The sequence below is a fragment of the Schistocerca americana genome, chromosome 7 (assembly GCF_021461395.2).
Source record: "Schistocerca americana isolate TAMUIC-IGC-003095 chromosome 7, iqSchAmer2.1, whole genome shotgun sequence".
NCBI lineage: Eukaryota > Metazoa > Arthropoda > Insecta > Orthoptera > Acrididae > Schistocerca > Schistocerca americana.
Genome location: NC_060125.1, coordinates 457,904,815 through 457,927,005, shown reverse-complemented (window position 1 = coordinate 457,927,005; position 22,191 = coordinate 457,904,815).

Sequence of the window (22,191 nt, the reverse complement as noted above, 5' to 3'; positions counted from 1 at the left end):
CGATACTGCTCCCTTCACTTTCATTTTGCCTAATGGTAATGTAGGATATGTATTCTCTTTGTTGCACTCGTTGAAAGTCTCCTCATTTATTACTGATATAGGTGATCCGGAATCAATTACTGCTGAGAATTTCGATGAACCAATTTTAATTTCGATAACAGGATGTGAAATAGATTTCTGAACAACTGGTCTTTCCTGCAAAAGAGTGTCTCTGATGTCGTCAAAAGTAATTACATTTTCGTGAACAACATTTTGCGTGTCAAAGGTAGTGCTTGTGTTATTGGAAGATGCGTCCTGTACAGTATCTAGTCAGATTCTATCTGACGTGTTATTATTATTAGGAGGATTCTGTGGCATTTCTACTATTTGAACTGTTCTATTACTTCTTCCAGACGTATTACGCTCTGGATGATACCTACTGTCGGGTTCATTCATGAGAATAGGTTCTTTTGTATAATTTTGCTGTTGGTATGTCCGACTGTTGTTAGATGTACGCTGAAAATTGTTCTCATTATTTTTACGTCTGTCGTAATAGTCATTCCTATACGGTGTATTGCGATAGGAATTTAAATATTGTCTTCTTTGTACGTAGTTGTTTCCTTGCTGTCGTGCGCTACCATTTGTTGGATCTGGGACTATACGTGCACGCGGCTGAACATTAAAGCCTGGTTGACCTTGTGCATTACATTGTTGGTTACGTATGCTAACCGGTTGACTTTCATGCTGTTGCGGTGGAAAACTTCTATTATTACCAAAATGTGGTTCCTGTTGCTGATGATTTTGACGATATTGATAATCAGAATTCTGTCTGTGATTTAAGTCCTGGTGGTTGTCGTTCCTAAAGCGTCTGTTACTTTTCCTATTGAAATTACGTCCCTCATGATAATTACTGTAAGTTTGTTGACCTTGGTTATTATACGAAAAGTTTTTGTTTACAAAAGAATAATCAGATTGTTGTACTTCCAAGAGCTGTAACAAATCTCTGAATGCTGAAATATTTTCTTTTTGCTGACCTGTTAAAAGTGACACTCTTAATGGCCGTGGTAATTTAGAGATACATAATTGAATAAGTGCAGATTCACTGTACGGTTCACTTAAGTACTGGTTTTGTTGGACCATATGCTCAAAAAATTGCGTGACACTGGGAAAATTTGTGTTCTCATTATTTGGTAAGCTAATTAACTGGTCTTTAATTCCGCGCTGTGTCGTCTTCGACCAATACGCTGACAGAAATGCATTCTGGAATTCTTCTACCGAATAGCATTGTCTCGCGATCGGTCTCATACGAGTTGCCGGTTCGCCTTCCAAAAAAATGCAAATAAATTCAAGTTTATGCGTAACGGGCCAAGTCGGTGGAAGAGCAAAGCTAAATTGTTGAATCCAATCCAGTGGGTGAATCTGCGTTCTATCGTTTTTAAATACTTTAAACTTTCTCACTGACAGAAAATGCTTGTAATCGAAATTATCATCTCTGTGTGATGGAACAGGTTCAGGATCGTAAGAGAATCTGTTGAACTGTGGTTGTTCGGAATCTAAGTCCCGTACTCTCTGTAGGTTACTCAAATTATACGCGTTGCCGAGTCTGACAAATGTTCGCAAAGTGGCGTCTGCTGTGATGTGTTATTAACTGATATACTTTTCATTTCTGTTACCTCTTGCTGTAAGCTTGACAATTTTCTACGCAAGGTGTTGTTAGATGAATCGATCTCATTAATTGTCTGCTGTAAATTTTGAAATTCAGGTGTTTGATTAAATGAAACCGGTGAAGTATCGTCTGATTTGTTGTCATTACTACTTTCTATAACGTCAATACGACTGGCCAATTCATCATATTTTTCAGTCAGTATTTTTACCTGCTCATCAGACTTAGTGTCAGAGGCATTAATCTGTTTTTGCAATTTACGTGTTGTTTCGTTCAGTTTTTTAACGTCAGTTTTGACGACATCGGAATCCTGTGTTAGTTCTAATTGTTCGAGTCTGTCGGTCACTGTTTGAAAATCGGTTGTGTATGTGTCTGTTTTCGATTTAAGATCAGAAATTTCGTCACGTAATTCTGTGTTCGACTGTTTGATGGAATTAATTTCGCCGGACACTGTGGCAATATTGTTGTCTACGTATGTCTTCGCTTTCGCGAACATTTTACGTTTGTCTTCTTGTCTCTGAGCAGTGATTGTTTCCATGACTTGACGTTTGACTTTATTTTGATCCTGAATAAATTTGCGGAAACGAGTATCACTGTTTTGTATGTGAAGATTAAAGCGTTCGTCAATCTGAGTGTTCTGCTGTTCGAATTTCGCGTCTATCTTTGCGTCCATTGTGCGCGAAAGTTCTACCGTCATTGCTTTAAACTCGTCCCGTAATTGTGTAGCTTTTTCAGAGCATTGTTTAGCGACTCCGCTAATTTCGTCTCTGAGTGTTTCTGTTGCAGCTGTTTGCAATTCCCTTAATTCCTGAGCAACAGACTTAATTTCTTCGCTACTTTTTCTTGAACAAGCGTCAATTTCCTCGCGCAGTTGTTCCTTAGTGTCATGACACTGTGCGGCAACGTCTCTAATTTGTTCACTAAGCTGTTTAGAACTGTTGTCTAATTTTTCATTTAACTGTCTGGAACTGTTGTCTAATTTTTCATTTAACTGTTTGTTCTGTTCACTAAGTTGTCTGAAATCTTCACTTTGTTTTTCACTAAGTTGTTTGAAATCTTCACTTTGTTTTTCACTAAGTTGTTTGAAATCTTCACTTTGTTTTCCCTAAGTTGTTTGAAATCTTCCCTCTGTTGTCTGAAATTATTGTCCATTTTCTCACTTTGCTGTTGTAGCAAACTTGTCATAATTCGTACCAAGTCAAAATTAGCTTTTATATTCTCTGTGCTGTTTAGTGGTGGATCTGGAATTGTCTCGTTTTCTGTAACCATTTGGTTATTCTGAGATTTACAAAAAGGTTTGCCAGTTAAATATACACTGTCAGTCCCTATTTCGGAATTAAATAAATCCGTCGTACTTTCACTACACTGACCATTTTCATTCGAAAAATTTGTCTGTATGTCACTTGAATTTTCCAAACCGGTTGTGTTAAGCTGGGCAGCGCTCATTACAATAGAGCGTCCCGCGTCATCAATTGTCGTCAAGTTAACAGAAGAGACAACTGAGTTCGTTTGTTCATCATTAAGATAAAAGTCATCATTAATGGTTGGAATGCACTGATTGTTAGTGAACGCAGGATTGTCATCATTACACTGCGTGTCACAATTACTATCGGTCACGTTGTTTAAGTCGGTAATTTCATTCACAATACTTCGTGATACACTATTCACAGTCTTTCGCGGCATTTTTACAATAGTCACAAATATTCACAAAACAATAAGCACAATGCAAAAACAACACACAAATACAACAGAGCAACGAATTGCCGTTGACCTGTAGAGAGAAAGTCACAAGATTAGTAAAAGCGTTGCGCCAAATCCTAATTGTATCTAAGCAAATAAGAGCAGATATCTGACTGTTTTTCAAAAGATTCTCAACGAAATACGATCCTGGACTGGGTGTCGCCAAGTGTAACCTCCCCACAGAAATTTAAAAAAAAAGCACAATATTTAATAGAAATGGGAGCCAGGCGTAACCTCCCTAGCAATTAAATTTAATGACAATAAAAATGAGAATCGCAATCTGACTCAAGGTGTAAGCTGTCACGAAAATAATGAAAGACAATTCAATGCTAATGAAACTTCAGTGACAATGAAAATTCAATTAAACCGAAATATCGGTCTTTGGCCCTGTGCAAAAAATCATAATTAATTTCTTACCTCACTGAAACTGCATGTCAAATTTCTGCTCTTATTGTTGGCCACAGCTTGAAGGAAATGCATTGCAAATAATTTTTTTTTTGAAGTTTAACTGAAACTTTACTTTAAAAGAAATGGAAGGAAATCGTTGGTTCAATTAAAAGGTTCTTTTGTAAAAATTGCTTTGAAATCAAAATTATTATTGGGGCGATTATTGCACAAATTAGTTACAATTAATTTACATTATTAGGTAAGGGCATTGCTGATTCATTACCTTGTTTAAAAAATAATATACCTCGTCCTGAATCTTGACCAGAATGCCATGTCGACGCCCGCCGACTCCTCACACACAACTGCACTGGGCTGCTACTACCGACATACTCCACTGCTCACAGACTGCCCACTGACAGACTGCTCGCAACTGTACTGCACGACGCACGACTACTACTCACAGACTACTTCACAACTGTACTGCACGACGACTACTGACAGACTGACTACCGCTCGCAACACTCCCGCGGTCAAGCGCAGGCTCTCTGGTCAAAGATTTTATCATGCCTCACCATCGCTGCTACGTTACATACGTGTTTCAAAGTTGAATCTTTCCTCCCATCTTAAGAGATGGTGGGCATATCTTGTTCCATTCACGGATGATTTTCTCCAGCACACAATTAAACAATAATGGAGACAATCCATCGTCTTGTCGAAGGCCAGTATGAATCTCAAAAGGTTCAGAGAACTCATTTCTGAACCTCACTCTAGCTTTAGTATTTTGAAGGGTGACTGCAACGAGGTTGACAAGTTTCTGATCTAAATCAAAATCTTTAAGAACTGGCAGTAGAGTTTCACGATGGATACTATCGTAGGCTTTTTTAAAATCGACAAACGTGATCACTACTTTCTTGTCCCTGACCCTTTGATGTTTCATTATCCATTTGAGACTAATAATCTGATCAGGACAGCTTCGTCCTGGACGAAAGCTTCCTTGATATTCGCCTAGTTCACTATCAAGCTGTTCATGAATTCTGAAGTACAGAACCTTGGAAAAAAGTTTTATAAGTAATATCCAGCAGGGGTATACCCCTATAATTATTTGGATTAAATCTATCTCTTTTTTTGTGTAGTGGATGGATTATTGCAACATTTAAATCCTCTGGTACCTTCTCAGTATTCCAAATGTCGGTAAGATGTTTGCGTAAGTTCAGAATAATTTGTACATTTTCATATTTCCAAAGTTCTGCCACTAGTTGGTTCTCACCTGCTGCTTTATGATTCCGAAGTGAGCTACTCGTTGCTTGTACTTCATCTGGCTGTGATGGTATAACTTTTTCTAAATGCGTTTTGTTTCTTGGATAGGGGTCAAATTCCAAACGATGTTCAGGTTCCGCGCTGTTCAGTAACTGTTTGAAATATTTAGCTAATATCATTGAATTGTCATAATTGTTATGTGCTACCTTCCCGTTTGTACCCTTCATCATAAGAGTAGGTGGAGTGTATTTCGACTGTTACTGTTTGAATGTCTGATAGTAATCTCTAGCGCCGGCCGAAGAGGCCGTGCGGTTCTGGGCGCTGCAGTCCGGAACCGCGAGACCGCTACGGCCGCAGGTTCGAATCCTGCCTCGGGCATGGATGTGTGTGATGTCCTTAGGTTAGTTAGGTTTAACTAGTTCTAAGTTCTAGGGGACTAATGACCTAAGCAGTTGAGTCCCATAGTGCTCAGAGCCATTTGAACCAAGTAATCTCTAGCCTTGTCGCGATTGAAGGCATCCTCTATAGATTTTAGCGAGTCCTTAAAAAATTGCTGTTTGACTCTTCTAATTTCTTTGGCGGTTGATCGTCTAGCATTTATTAATTCCTCCCTGGAGCTTTCAGTTCTCTTTTGTTGGTCATTTAAAGAGGCCTTATGTCTCTGTTGAATGGATGCATCACATTCCTCATTCCACCAAGCATGTTTCTTGCGTTTCTGTACAGAAACTACTTCTTCAGCCAAGGCTTTTAATTGATTGACAGTGGCTTCTAGATTGTCACTTAAAGGTATTCTTGATCTCTCGTAATATATCTGATTATTAATAATATAACTAGGGTCATATGCTCTCTTTGTATCTAACTTTGGAGGTTTGGTTTTTCATTTAGGTGTCAGTTTGATGTTATTTTTTGAACTGTAGTGGTCTGAATCAACATCAACGCCACCCAGCGCTTTAATATTATAGATTTTCTTATGGAATTTCTGATACATGGTCACATGATCTATCTGGAACTCTCCTAGCTTGACTTTAGGACATTTCCATGTCATTAACTTATGTCGTCATCTCTTAAACCTGGTAGTCTTCAAAACCAATCCATCTGTAGTAGAAAATTCAATTAACCGTTCCCCGTTCTTGTTTGTAAGTTTATGTGCTGGCCATCGCTCCACCACACCTCGAAATTTCTTCTCTCGTCCTATCTTCGCGTTATAGTCTCCAAGCAGAATTTTAATGTTAGCTTCCGGTATGGTCCTTACTAATTGATCAAGTTCATCCCAGAATTTTTCCGTTCCATCCTTGTCAGTTTTACTTTTAACATTAGTCGGAACATGAATATTTATCAGTGTCTTTGTTTTCCACCTTAATTGATAACAATGCCATTCTTGAGGGATTGGATGAAAAGTCCTCAATGGAATCCAATATTATATTCTGTACCAAGAAACCCACACCGAATTGGGAAAGATTTCTAGTACCCTTTCTCCTGGTGGTCCCTTATAAAGTAAATATCCTCCTGATTCGATCGTGTCCTGGTCAGTATTGCGTAACTCTTGAAGGGCTGTGATAACTATGTTCTGTTGATCTAAGACATCTATTAAATGCTTCAATTTACCAACTTTCCTTACAGAATTAATATTTACTGTTGCAAAATATGAAAATCTTCCTAGTTTGTTAAATTTTAGCACCTTCTTATGTGGAATATGTTGCATGTTTGTTTGTTCATTCAGTGCTTCACTAGGCGCTCCCACTCGCCTTTGTCCTCTATGTGACACCCCACCCTATGCGGTGTTCATTTTGTAAGTACTTAACAATAATGGATACAATATAGATCGACGGCTTATTTTAATTGCTACTACTTTTAATTAGATACATTCGTAATAAGATATAAATTCCAATCTTCGATTAATGTCATTAGAGTAGTGTAATCGTCAGGTAGAATATAGCAAATCGAATCCTACAGGCATTACACGAATCAAATAGCACTACATACGAGTAATGCTACGAGCGTCTTATAGTCATGGTAATTCGTATGATACATCCTTATAAGAAAGCAACATTTTTAATCTAACTCAACGAAACAGTACATATCCAGTGATGTCAGACGTGTTAGATGAGATACGTGGTGTGTCCCAGTTCCGTCAGAACTGTTTGTGTGACATTTCTGTCTGCAATGTTATCTCAGCGAGAGTTACGGCATTGCGTTGCCTGAAATTTCAACAACAGCCGAGTGGAAGGCGAAAGGACCAGTGCTGCTGCTGCACACGTCCAGGATTCAAATGTAAACAGTACGTGTCTGACAATGGACGAAAAATGGTGGTGGAGCAACAAGGTAACATTAACTTCCGTGCTAAATTTTGCGTCTTGGACGAAATTTCGTGAATTCGACCCGAATACCTAGAAGTAGGTTTCCGGTTGCTCCTCCACGACAACGCTCCAACCCACAAAGGCAATGATCGTGCTCGTGTGTTTGTCCAACCAACGGATTATAGTCGTGGACCAGCCGCCATATTCGCCGGGTTCCGCCCCAACAAACTTCTGCTTTTTCCTCAGAATGATACTGGAAATTAATGGACAAGGCTACGATGCATTTAAGGGCATCTCAGAAAACTGAAATGCAGTAATAAATACAGTTCGGAAAGAGGAGTTCAGTGACTGTTTCAAAACATTTAACAACTATTTCAGCTGTGTATTGATTCAGGGGAGGATTGTTTTTCAATAAAAGCCGTGATTTTATGATCATAATGCCTGACTTTTATTTTTCATAGCCACAGTCCTAACGGAAGTAGGACACACTATATATGCTGTACATGGTGTACAATGTTTACACCAGTTGACTTTATCGTGACATTAGATCCTTAGTACTTAGATACAGTTTATCCGATAACTGTAGATTACTTTTACGGAATTTTTAATGTACAGATCACCTATAGGAAACAAGTGAGTTCTAACTTTAATATCATGTAGGACATTAACACTGTATCCAGCTTCCTGAAAACACTTTTAAAGTAACGGTGCGTTGAGTATCCATCAATTAGATTATGGCTAACCGGAATTGAGGTGGTCTCGATTCCCGGATTGGATGAAATATCAATTTGCACGGAACACTAGGTGCGGTACTCCCACTCCTACTTATCCGGAATTTTTATTGGTAGAACATGCAACAGGAATACAAGGTAACTTTCTGTAGTTGTGCGAAAGTAATGCTTTTAATACTTTTGTTCCACGTATCAATGAACGGTCACCACTGATCAGTATTCACCGGACAATTTATGATTTTTGCAACGTGTAGGAAGTCAATCGGTATGAATAAGTGTTCCAATACATTATTTCTGTTATGGAATTCTGCAGATTCTTGTACATAGTTCCACATCGTTAAGTGCGATGCTAAAAGCTCTCCGCAATTTTAAGAGTCCTAGATCGCCTATGACAACGATGATGAAGGCTTCTTGCCCGCTGTCAGGATGATAAGCAATGTTATCGCTTTCAATTTCTTCCTGGTTCTTCACTATAAACTTTATGACGCAATCCACACAGGGTAGGTTCAAATGGTTCAAATGGCTCTGAGCACTGTGGGACTTAACTTCTGAGGTCATCAGTCCCCTAGAACATAGAACTACTTAAACCTAACTAACCTAAGGACATCACACACATCCATGCCCGAGGCAGGATTCGAAACTGCGACCGCAGCAGGCGCGCGGCTCCAGACTGTAGCGCCTAGAACCGCGCGGCCACTACGGCCGGCCACACAGGGTAGTTCTGTGATGATGTTACAAACTTTCAAGGACATGGAGAAGGGTAAATGTATCACTTGGAGGTGAGGTTCCCCTCTGCGAGAACGAACGAGCCGACAATTACAGGCAAAAGTGAACCTCTTGTACTGTAAGGTCTTGGCAGTCCATATTTTGGGAGGAAGTAATATGGAATAAGGCAAGTAAAAATTGTTTACTAAACATGGGTCCTAAATTACATACCTTGAGACCCATGAGGATTTGTTCAGAAGGAGAAATGTGTTTTAACTGGCACAGCTCTTACGGCATGCTCTTTAGAGCCCACGTTTACAGACAGTTTTTGTTTTTGTTTTGGTCCTTACTAACTTTTCTCAAAATACAGAAATCAAAGAGCTTGCAGTAGAAGAGGTTCACAGTCAGAGGTATCAGAACGATTTTCGCTTATAGCTTTGGACACGGTCGTTGCCGGACCTGGGTTCCCTATCTTAAATCTATACATTTACCCTCCTCCATCAACTCCGACAGTTAGCAACGTCATGGAATCAACCTGTATATCGCTGGCCGCTGTGGCCGAGCGGTTCTAGGAGCTCCAGTCCGGAACCGCGCTGCTTAGGTTATTTAACCTGGATATCGTGAGACTGTCGTTCGTAGCCAAGGGTTTTCTTTTAAAATTTTCTGTATGTGGTTCGGGATTGTGCAGGTCACGCTTTCCGTTTCTATTTAGAGAATATTTCGGCTCTGTAATGTTTCACTAGAATTAATGTTCTGATCAATAGGCACATTATGAACGTCCAGTTTTTTTTAATCTCTTTTCCATCTACACTGTTGTTAGCAACGACCATGTACAGGTGTGAATGATTCTTGTTTACAATGTACCTCAATGGAGTAGGAGACGTCGAGATGAACAATTTGAAGTCAAACACTTGCGGCCTATCAAGGCAGGAAACTGCCTCAAATTCGCTTACAAAAGTAGTCTAAGCAACAGTGCATGCGCACTGAGCCAACTTTTAATATCCTCTCGCACTGACTCTATTGCATCCGACTTTCGTTAACATTAGTGAGTTAACCCACTTATGAAAGATAAAGGCTTATAACTAGTCATGCAGGTAGTAATTACGTTCCCAATTTGATACAAACTTAGCTCTTACAACCGCAGTTGCTTCACAGTAAGACGATCAGAGAAACAAAACGATGTACTTGCTAATTTTACGCTCTTGAAATTACCAAAAGTACAAGATAAAATTTACACAAAAGTAAATTTGTAGTTTTTAAGTGCACGGTTAATCCGGTGGTGCAGTAGAGCGAGAGGATATTATATGGCTTTTTCTTGGCCAGTTGGAGGTTGCTTCCCGGCTTGATATACCACAAGAGTTATATAAGTCTTGTACCAAACTGTTCGACTCCACATCCTGATGCCTTGCACATAACTGAATAAACGAATCTGTCGTAAGTCAAGTAATACTTAATTTACCGATTGCTATGACCCTCTTTACACGCTGCGTGATTCGTTAGTGGATACGGGAGCGAGGAACAGATGCCGTTTATGAACAGAGAAATGAGATGTTAATTTATTCTACATCTAATATCAAATAATAAAAATAATACGTAACTTTTTAGATGAAGTTGCAACGTCGGTTGCCAACAGTATAGAAATATATGCAGACAAAAAAAGATTTATAAATCTGTCACTCTTCAGTACAATGCTCATTCAGAGTCCTGACCACAATGAAAGTCTGTAAATGTTATTCAGCTGGCAGACACACAGAATTCGGTCTGTGCTTGAATGTTCGAACCTAAGTACACCCGCCACTTATGCTCCGGAGAGCGGATGCTTGCATCTCACTGGCAGCAGTGTAATTGTGCGTGGGAGCGCCCTCGTGCCATGGTAGCGGCTATTGAAATGCGCCGGTATAACTGACGGTGCGTGTATTTGAGGCCGACCGGATGGCGGCGGATACCGCACCGATAACCTACCAATAGCTTACAGGAATATTGCATCTGTTCGTTCATTTTCACCACTATTTGTGCCGATTCCCCACGATACTTGTTGACAGCGATCCCATCTCACGCAACTAAGTAGCAACTTACTCCAGTTTATAGAGGAGGTAAATACACTCCTGGAAATGGAAAAAAGAACACATTGACACCGGTGTGTCAGACCCACCAAACTTGCCTCGGACACTGCGAGGGGGCTGTACAAGCAATGCTCACACGCACGGCACAGCGGACACACCAGGAACCGCGGTGTTGGCCGTCGAATGGCGCTAGCTGCGCAGCATTTGTGCACCGCCGCCGTCAGTGTCAGCCAGTTTGCCGTGGCATACGGAGCTCCATCGCAGTCTTTAACACTGGTAGCATGCCGCGACAGCGTGGACGTGAACCGTATGTGCAGTTGACGGACTTTGAGCGAGGGCGTATAGTGGGCATGCGGGAGGCCGGGTGGACGTACCGCCGAATTGCTCAACACGTGGGGCGTGAGGTCTCCACAGTACATCGATGTTGTCGCCAGTGGTCGGCGGAAGGTGCACGTGCCCGTCGACCTGGGACCGGACCGCAGCGACGCACGGATGCACGCCAAGACCGTAGGATGCTACGCAGTGCCGTAGGGGACCGCACCGCCACTTCCCTGCAAATTAGGGACACTGTTGCGCCTGGGGTATCGGCGAGGACCATTCGCAACCGGCTCCATGAAGCTGGGCTACGGTCCCGCACACCGTTAGGCCGTCTTCCGCTCACGCCCCAACATCGTGCAGCCCGCCTCCAGTCGTGTCGCGACAGGCGTGAATGGAGGGACGAATGGAGACGTGTCGTCTTCAGCGATGAGAGTCGCTTCTGCCTTGGTGCCAATGATGGTCGTATGCGTGTTTGGCGCCGTGCAGGTGAGCGCCACAATCAGGACTGCACACGACCGAGGCACACAGGGCCAACACCCGGCATCATGGTGTGGGGAGCGATCTCCTACACTGGCCGTACACCACTGGTGATCGTCGAGGGGACACTGAATAGTGCACGGTACATCCAAACCGTCATCGAACCCATCGTTCTACCATTCCTAGACCGGCAAGGGAACTTACTGTTCCAACAGGACAATGCACGTCCGCATGTATCCCGTGCCACCCAACGTGCTCTAGAAGGTGTAAGTCAACTACCCTGGCCAGCAAGATCTCCGGATCTGTCCCCCATTGAGCATGTTTGGGACTGGATGAAGCGTCGTCTCACGCGGTCTGCACGTCCAGCATGAACGCTGGTCCAACTGAGGCGTCAGGTGGAAATGGCATGGCAAGCCGTTCCACAGGACTACATCCAGCATCTCTACGATCGTCTCCATGGGAGAATAGCAGCCTGCATTGCCGCGAAAGGTGGATATACACTGTACTAGTGCCGACATTGTGCATGCTCTGTTGCCTGTGTCTATGTGCCTGTGGTTCTGTCAGTGTGATCATGTGATGTATCTGACCCCAGGAATGTGTCAATAAAGTTTCCCTTTCCTGGGACAATGAATTCACGGTGTTCTTATTTCAATTTCCAGGTGTGTACCACCAAATATATAATGATGATGATCTATCTATTTAGTCTCAGACCGTGTAAGGTGTCGGAATTCCTCCTGCTTTCAGCGGTCCTTGATTAGTAAAGCACCTGAAAAAAATTGAGCGGAATCGATCACAACAAAAAAATAAAATAAAATAAGAGAATGAGAGAGAATGGCAAGTTTAGAACAGATAATTTTGTGTCACAGATTAGAGATTCAAAATTTTCAACAGAGTGAAGAATTACTAAAGAAGAGCACACGAACAGAAAACTTCGCCAAAGAACAGAGAAAGTACAGAAACCCTTGTCAATTCACTAGAGGCAGGCTAAAGCCTGTACAGTACTTGTTGCAGAATGTTAGAGGGCCATGGCTCTCGCCAGAGAGGGATTACTGAAATATAATACACTGATTCGTGTGACGAAGGAGAGGGCACAGAGGAGTCGTGTCGCGTGGCTGGGGCCGGCATTCTGAAGCCGTAGCAAGGGATGCCGTACGAACGAAGTCACGTGCGTACGTAAGCGTCGCTGACGAGATCTTTTCAAGTTAAACTTTTCCTGAAAGCAAGGGGCCAGTACCTACTGGGAAACGCGTTCGTGACGGAGATGGTAACTGCAACTGTTCGTCAACACCGAAACTGAAACTGATGTGACTCGGGCGGCAGCGGAACGACCTTCTGTGACTCTGCAGGCGCCAACCTCCAGACAACTCCGACGCCAAAAGATTGATCAATTGTAAGCTTATGTGATGGAGGCAAAAGGGCACCCACTGTGACTTAGGGGAAGACCACATCTTTTGGCGACACGATTTTCAAAAAAAAAAAAATGGTTCAAATGGCTCTGAGCACTATGGGACTTTACATCTGTGGTCATCAGTCCCCTAGAACTTAGAACTAATTCAACATAACTAACCTAAGGACATCACATACATCCATGCCTAACGAAGTAGGCGAGTGTCAGTAATATGTCTCGTGGTCTTATCGTTGCGTGTTTATCTTCTGCCGTTAGGTCACACGATAGAAATGCCACGCGCACCCTTAGAGTAGCAGATTGATAGTGATCAACTTTAAACACAACTTGATTAATTTTCACACACATGTATTAAAATAATAAAAAGCATAGACATTACATAACTTGATTCTGGATGCTCTTTACAATTGACAACCTGAAGTTCCTTTGGTCGTGTTATGTTATTCTTATTCTCACATATCTCTGAATGTTGACAAAGTGTCTATACAGTTATCTTCATGGCTGTGTACAGGAATATGATAATCTTCTTAGGTGCAGACTGAGACTTCACTAGAGACTGGTACAGACTAATGCAGACTGGTACAGACTGGTGCAGACAAATGTAGATTCATACAGGCTAATGCAGAGTGACTAATCGGAAGTCTGTACACTCATTATAATTCCTCGGGCGTTCAGGTATCACTGCGTGAGTGTGGTCCACGAGGAGAAAATGTTCTACGTTAGCAGCAATCTCATTGGCTGCGTTACGTATCAATACATGGATCGGCAGAAGCAGAATTTGGTCCGTCTCTAAGGCAGCGCCATCTAGTAGTGCGGAGACGGACGAGCGCTGCACCTGGGCTGTTGTGCTTAGCGGGGCGCACCCTAGTGGGAAAGTTGTGTACACACTGCCTACGCCGAACTATGTACACAACCGACAGTTAGGCAGAGGTGAGAAAAATGGATTTCATGGTCGAGTAGCTGCACATAAGCCACACAGCAAGCCGGTAAACGCGAAACGATGCCTGGCTTGGTGTAAGGAGCGTAAAAATTGAACAGCGGAAAAACGTTGTAAGGAGTGACGAATCACGGTGCGCAATGTAGCGATCCGAGGGCAGGGTGTGGGTATGGCGAATACCCCGTGAACGTCATCTGCTAGCGTGTGTGTAGCGCCAAGAGTAAAATTCGGAGGTGGTGGTGTTTTGGTGTGGTAATGTTTTTCTTGGAGGGGACTTGCTCCCCTTGTTGTTTTGCGTGTCACTATCAGAGCACAGGCGTACATTGCTATTTTAAGCACCTTCTTGCTTTCCACTGTTGACGAGCTGTTCGGGGATGGCGATTGAATCTTTCAACACAGTCGAGCACCTGTTCATAATGCACGGCCTGCGGCGGAGTGGTTACACGAAAATAACATCCCTGTAATGGACTGACCTGCACAGAGTCCTGACCTGAATCCTATAGAACACCTTTGTGATGTTTAGCAACGCCGTCGTCGTACGAGACCCCACCGACTAACGTCGATACCTCACCTCAGTCCAGCACTCCGTGGAGAATGGGCTGCAATTCCCCAAGAAACCTTCCAGAACGTTTTTGAACGTATGCCAGCGAGAGTTGTAGGTGTCATTAGGGTAAGGGTGGGCCAACATCATATTGAATTCCAGCATTGCAAATGGAGGACGCCACGAAATTGTAAATCATTTTCTGCCAGGTATCCGGATACTTTTGATCACATAGTGTAATTAATGAAGGAGGGAATAGCATTGGACTTTGTTTTATGAGTGTATGACAATTATATGTTGTTTGATGTGGGATAAGTATGCACCTCGTCTTGTAAAACAAAAACGAGGATGAATCCTCTTTTGTGGACTGCCAATAATACCTCGTCACCACAAAAATTTGCAAAGAAAAATGTTTTTCCTGTAGGACTATGGACCTGCTCACAAAGATATTCGGACGATGGGATTAGTGAGTAATTCGTGTGCAATTTCTTAGAATGTCACCCAAGACACAAAATTTGGAGATCTTTTGTTTACACCGTTCTCACGTTCCCTAATAAAATGTGATCTAAATGAGTCCAATGAAGAGGTTACATAAGCAAGTGTATGTTTAGGATGCCGTATTGTTTAATATTACAGGGATAGATCTCACTCGCTTTTGATCACATAGTGTAATTAATGAAGGAGGGAATAGCATTGGACTTTGTTTTATGAGTGTATGACAATTATATGTTGTTTGATGTGGGATAAGTATGCACCTCGTCTTGTAAAACAAAAACGAGGATGAATCCTCTTTTGTGGACTGCCAATAATACCTCGTCACCACAAAAATTTGCAAAGAAAAATGTTTTTCCTGTAGGACTATGGACCTGCTCACAAAGATATTCGGACGATGGGATTAGTGAGTAATTCGTGTGCAATTTCTTAGAATGTCACCCAAGACACAAAATTTGGAGATCTTTTGTTTACACCGTTCTCACGTTCCCTAATAAAATATGATCTAAATGAGTCCAATGAAGAGGTTACATAAGCAAGTGTATGTTTAGGATGCCGTATTGTTTAATATTACAGGGATAGATCTCACTCGCTGGTAAAAGGTCTGGGCTCGATTGGGATGTTTGGGGGAAGAGACCAATCAGCGAGGTCGTCGGTCTCATTGGATTAAGGAAGGACGAGGAAGGAAGTCGGCCGTGACCTTTCAAATGAAACCATCCCGGCATTTGCCTGGAGCGATTTAGGGAAATCACGAAAAACCCAAATCTGGTTGGCCGGACGCGAGATTGAACCGTCGTCCTACCGAATGCGAGTCCAATGTGCCAACCACTACGTCAGCTCGCTCCTTAAAAGGTTTGTATAAAATGCTATTGCTCAAAAGCAGTCTACTCGTACGTCAAAAAATGAGAGAATGCCATGTAAACCTTCAGTTCTTACAGTCGGTCAGCACAGAAATAATTAGTACATACACAGCGTCTCCTTCCTGGAATGCAACACACATATCAGTAATACAGAGTAAAATAAAATACTGTAAAGTGATCCCTGTTACAACTCATAGTCTTTGCAAAGTAAATGCATCACCAAATAGTGAGCCGGCCGGTGTGGCCGAGCGGTTCTAGGCGCTTCAGTGTGGAACCGCGCGACCGCTACGGTCGCAGGTTCGAATCCTGCCTCGGGCATGGATGTGTGTGATGTTCCTAGGTTAGTTAGGTTTAAGTAGTTCTAAGTTCTAGGGGACTGATGACCTCAGATGTTAAGTCCCATAGTGCTCAGAGCCATTTGAACCACCAAATAGTGTAAGTGTTTACTATAATAAACCACACAGGTGATGAACACAGAGGTAAATTTGATGAATATCGGCTTCCTACAAATGGTGGAAAACTTAAGTTAGTTCACATGAGCAAGGAAAACTGTCCTGTCATGTTCGAATACGCTATTAGTGGCGTGCTGCTTGACCCAGTCGCCTCGAATAAAACTGTCTAGGACTAACATTGTAAAGCAACTTGAGGTGGAACGAGCAGATCACATCAGTTTTAGGGTAGTGGAATGGTCGATTTCGGCTTATAGGTAGTATTCTAGGAATGAGCACTTGATCTATATAGGAGACCGCCTACAGAGCACTTGTGCAACCCAGTCTTGGGTACTGAGTCTGTTGAAGTCGGGATAGCTGTTGAGAATCATTGTTGAAGTTCAGTCTTTAATTCTCAATTTTTGCAAGTCGTCGTGATTCCGTACCAGCCTCGGTTATTGCTGATTTATCTGTATGTAGGATTCTAGCTGAAGTCCGCCGAGTCAGCTCAGTGGTTGCACTTCCAGGCATGGTTTAGCGACCCCGGTGACATGGCTGTTGGCCTGTGCGAGGTGGTCTCGTGTTGACTGTTGGAGTGTCCTCGGTTCCATACTGAATTCTACGAAGACCCTTGATGCTCCATGCACAACGTATCTGGCATCGGTGGGTTTCAGCACCTGGAAATGCATGAGTGTTGAACAGGCAAGTGGACCCCATGAGGCCCTCATGTTGGCTTCCGCGTTAAAGCTCTTGTTGGCAGCACACTTTAATATGGTGTTGTCGGGAGACAGTCAGTTTCTGCTTCTGTAGACGGTAGGTGATGAGCAGCACGAAGTCCATCATGTGTAGGTCATCATCTCAAGTCCATCTTCGGCTAGTCCATAGACTGTGCAGGAACATCTAGGACACAGTTCCACTGCAGTATTGTAACCAACGAATCGAGTGCTATTGCTGTGAATGCCATCAATCCTAACATCCTAGTTATCCAGCTCTCGTCGCGAAATAACGCATTTTTCCTCCTTATTCTACTGTACTCAGCTAACAGGTTGTTAACAGTTTCGTCAGTTACTCACTAATCGTTCTTGTCTTACGATCTAATGAATATTATATTTCACTTCCTTTGGTTTTCTGCACAGTCTGCCTTTTGCTGAATGCGTATCCTCACCCGGCAGACAGTGTCTAAATGTATCGACGACCTGATCCACTTGCGACATACTGACTAGCTTCCAGCTTACCATCCCCCCCCCCCCCCCTCCCCGTCTCTGTCACGTCCTGAGTTTACCTGTGACAGTGTGAATTCTGTGTCATAACACATACGTATTCATTATACAAATCTCGCACTCGGGCGCCCTCTCAGCAGGGCATCCAAAGTGGCCGAGCAGTCGCTCCAAATTGTGAAGCGTCTTGTACAGAAATCTTACAGTTAGGAGCCTCTGAGGCCCTTCTGTGCTTGGCGGCCCAAGCTGCAGCTTGTGGAGGCTGGACCTTAAGCCTGCCCTGGTAACCTAAGGAGTACGTCGAAGCAAAACAGAGACGTACTGCTTTTTTGTAGGTTCGTATCATTTCGAGGGTAATGTGGGTATACTCTGTGTACTCAAACTAGGATCTTTTCGCAAAACACCGTTGAAAAAGCTTAGAGGATTGTCATTTCTGCTGTGACCAACTGAAGCATATAGACATTTTTTTCCCTTGCTCAACTTGTTGTTGACACAGCAAAGGGGACGGCCATCAGTCGTAGAATGTATCCTCCACGAACCGTATGGTGATTACCGCAGTATGTATGTAGATATTATTGTTTTCAGCTTACTTCCTTTCTTCTGGATAACGGGCATTGGTGAACACTTGTCATTCTGTAACATTCAAAGATCGTCATATTATCGTTCAGATGTGTGCTATGCATGGATAAATTGACTGCGACGAATGAACATTTTACACACGAGTTAGTGAATTGCAGAGAAATAATGAAATACTTAAATTTATGTTGAATTACTTGTTTTAGATAAGTTTCGCTGTAACCAGACACATGTCGGCTATCGACGTTTGGAGCACTCTTTAGTAGATAAGTTACGTTATGCGTGGGCAATATTTGCTGCTGTTGTAATGTAGTGCTTGCTCATTCTGTTGCGCTGCTGACTATTATGGTCTTTTGAAACTGTTCCCATGTATTATATGACCGCAGAGATAGCAGCTGAACTGGAAAATTAACCGATGGCCGTTAAACATTGAACGTTATCCATCATACAGGCAAATATATTCCGCCCAACAGTTTCACTAATCGGTGATGTATTACGTCTGCCAGATGTCAATATTTGCGTCAGCTTCGGGTGTTATCAACAGTCTGTGAGCAGAATGTGTTTTGCATTGTGATCAGCTGCATTTTCGAATCTTCTATGTTTAACACACGAAATTTAAGGTGTTGCACGATCTGAAGGCTGCGATGGTCGCAGATAAAGAAATAACTCCGCGTTATTACCTTAAAATAAATAACATTATAGACAGAAAATGGAACTACTGTGGCAGAGCTGAAGTGGCGAACCATTACAACATTTACGTTCGAAGACACATTACTTCACATGGAACAGAAGTGTAGGTTGTAGCATATGTATGTTGCAGACAAGTTATAAAAAAACGACATTACGTTCACATATTCATCCATACTCCGCAAACCACATTATGGCGTGCGACGAAGGATCTCATCTTTTACTGCTGCATTCGCGACTAGTGAACGTCTAGAATTAACGTCGGTAATATACTGAATTAGCTCGTATTTTTCTAATTCTTATCTTCGTTGTAATTTTTCGAGATTATGTGAATGAAATTCGTATGTTGGTTGACTCTTCGTGTTCCCGGAATTTCGACAGTAAATTTCACCTGAACCAAGTTTTCTCTAAACATCTGCCACCTAAAGTAGGCAAGCATCGCCGTGCATTTCTCGGGTTTGATATAATGACCTGTGTCGGAACGTGGCATTTTTCTCAGTTGGTTTTCTTTTTTCCTTCATTTATCCCGTCTGGTATGCTTCAGAGATTGTAGGGCAATATTAAAAAAACTGTCGTTCAAGATTTCGTGAGCTACATCCTCCCAGCAATCACAGTTTGTCACCTGCTTTCCTAAGAGTCGTTGAAATCGCTTCCAATGCATGCTCCTTCACATTTTTAAGCTTTTACTGTCTCCAAAAGTTAGTAACCAACGGTGTAATGAACACTAATAGGTGTTCCGCCCATTTAAATTCAATACGTTACATTTACTAATTTTGGTAGTCAATTTCCCGCGCATAACGACAACTTGATAGTTCGGGCAATTCGTTAGAATGTTTCGACGTTCTGACTTTAGTAAATGTGGTGAATAACTTTTTACAAATTTTCTGCTTAGTCTCCGTGTAATACACGAGGCATATCCGAAGATTAAACACCGTTTTGGAAAAATACCACACAAAAGTTTTTTATTTCAAAACAAAATTTATTTTTACATAAAAAGCATTTCTTAAACTATTTTTTTAAGTAGTTGCCACCATTGTTCAGACACCTGTCATAACGGGAAATCTACTTTAAGTGAGCTCTTCATAGAAAGATGTCGCCAGTGAGGGCAGCAGTTGCAGCAATTTTCTGTGTGGGTATCGCTGGTAAATCGTCTTCCTCCAAAATGACGCTTCAAGTTCAGAAACAAGTGGTAGTCAGAATGTTACCGAATTGCTCCGAACCGAGTTGCTGGATATGTTATCAGTGATAATAACGGAAAAGGGGCATGCGTTGTCGTGAAGCAACACAGTGCCTTGACTGCTTAATCCACGCCTTTATGTTTTGAACTGCGCGCCCAAGTTTTCTCAATGTTTCACAGTATCGTACATTCATTGTTTCACCTCTGGGAAGGAACTCAACAAGCTGAATACACACTCTGTCCAAGAAAAGAGTGCACATAATTTTTTGTGCTGAAAACGTAGTATTGTATTTTTGTGTTTTGGGGGATGGTGAGTGCCTCAACTCCATCAATGGTAGTTTTATTCTGGAGTGACATGACAAATCCAAGTTTCATCAGCGATCCCAATTACGCTCAAGAATCCATCTCCCCAATCACTGTATCGGGTAAGATATGTCAAATCACTCCCGGGTAGCTTCGTTTTGTGGACGTAACTAAGCTTTTTCGGAACCCAACGAAGAGACAGTTTGCCAACATTTGAATGATTTCTGACAGTTTCATGAAAAATAATTTTCGACATTTCTAGAAACTCATTACAAAAAATTCTTATTGTGAAATGTCTTGTTTCACGAGTTTTCTCATTCACTTTCTCAACCAAATCATTATTCACAACAGAAGGCCGAAACTGCATTCCTCGCCATGAACATTGCTTCATCTATCATTGAATTGTCTCACCCACTTCCTCACCATTGTATTGCTCATGAGATTTTCACCATAAATCTCTATAAGTTGTGAATGAATTTCAGCTGGTTTAATATTCCTTGCGTTAAGAAACTGCATTACAGAACGCATTTCATAGTCGGGGGGCTCTGAAATTATCTTAAACATTCTGGACAATTACTGACAGATGTAAAGACAACACAAACTGCATCAGTGGGCAGACAAATGAACTAATGTGCGAATGTGTGGAACTGCATTACTAGTTCTGCGATGGCGGTAGAAAGAAATTGTACTTACTTTACGGACACGCCTCTTATTTCATCACGAGTCATTTTTTTCGAAATTTTCATATCTTTCATGATCGATCGAGTTGATAAATGACATACGGCCAATTTACGAACCCCACTACTACGATAACTAACTTCCGACTGCGATAGATCTTGCTTAGACTTATACTCCACTATTAGAGATTATTGAGTCGATTAATCAGAATAACTCTTGACAATTACCTTATGCTAAAGGTCTAACTTATCACATAGCATTGTAAGGTAATATAACTGTCACATGCGTAAGAGAATCGATAGAGGGAACTTATATCTTAATTGTGAAATATTTGCCTATACGTATCACTGAATTAATTCTGAAATACTAATATTAACCCAGTCATGATTAATTTGAAACATAAGTGCAAGTTCCGTGATCTTAAGTAGAAAACTAGTTCTCAGATTAGTTTTTATTTTGACTAGTATTTATTTTGTTGATCAATGAACCAGTCACACGTGTCTAATTTAGACATTCATGTTACTCAGATTGAAGTCTTTAATAATTAGAAAGATTTCCGATGTAAACTGCTATTATCGTACTGAGTACTAGCAGTGGAAAGAAAGTGCATTGTTGCCGTCGTGATTTTATATCAGCGCCTAGGAAGCGCCATTATAGGTGAACAGCCTCGTGTACTTTTGGACGTTATCCACTTTGTACTCTGAATATATCACAAACATTAAAATCCTTGAATACCCGCTTGTAATGCTCCTGGAATCTGCCGATTTCTCGCAGTTAAGAATGACATTCAGAGATGAAATAGTTCTCTCTCCTGCCTCAAAGTTTTTTCAACATTTCGTGACGTCGTGTTTTGAACAACGGATAAAAGGGAGGAAATATTATGGAAAGCGATTAGGAAATGGAGTATGGCATAATCAAAGGCGTGCTATCTACAAGATTCCAGTGAAATTTTGTGTTTGTTCATTACGTTAGTAGCAAAATTTGCACTATCTCGTGCCATTTCATTTCTGGTTGCATGACAGTGGTATTTTTTTCTTGGTGGGTAGAGTACAGTAAACTTGTAGCAAGAAGCCTGCATGACTTTTCCAGTTTGTCATAATGATGTGGTAAGTCATTTAGGAAAGAGACGTGTTTTACTAAAGCACTGGCCCGCAGCAGAGAAAGCGGGCTCCCGATTTTGAAAGGAGAAGATGTCAAGCTACAAATATCATATTATCTCGGCCTACATGTACGATAACTTTGCTTCATAAAGGCACGAGAACTGCAGAAAAAT